Raw genomic sequence first — 350 nt, 5'->3', positions numbered from 1 at the left:
GGTTTCACTAAACTATGTGTGAAAGCACCTTAGAGAGAGGATAGACAGACCTCAGTAGGCAGCAGGAGGAAGGGATAGACTTGTGCTTATATATCACAGCGTTCACAGTGCTAAGCAATGCAATGCAAGAGACACACTCACTTACGTAACCCAATGCAATGCTACACACACACATCACAATGCAACGCAGCACACACACACCCGCGGCACACTCTCAATTCTCTCTCTCTCTCTCCCTCCCCCTCCTCTCTCCCTCTCTCTCTCTCCCTCCCCCTCCTCTCTCCCTCTCTCTCTCTCCTCCCTCTCCCTCTCTCTCTCTCTCTCTCTCTCTCTCTCTCTCCCTCCCCCTC

The sequence above is a fragment of the Borostomias antarcticus genome (genome assembly GCF_949987555.1).
Source record: "Borostomias antarcticus genome assembly, chromosome: 29".
Lineage (NCBI taxonomy): Eukaryota > Metazoa > Chordata > Actinopteri > Stomiiformes > Stomiidae > Borostomias > Borostomias antarcticus.
Note: the sequence above shows the minus strand (reverse complement) of the source record.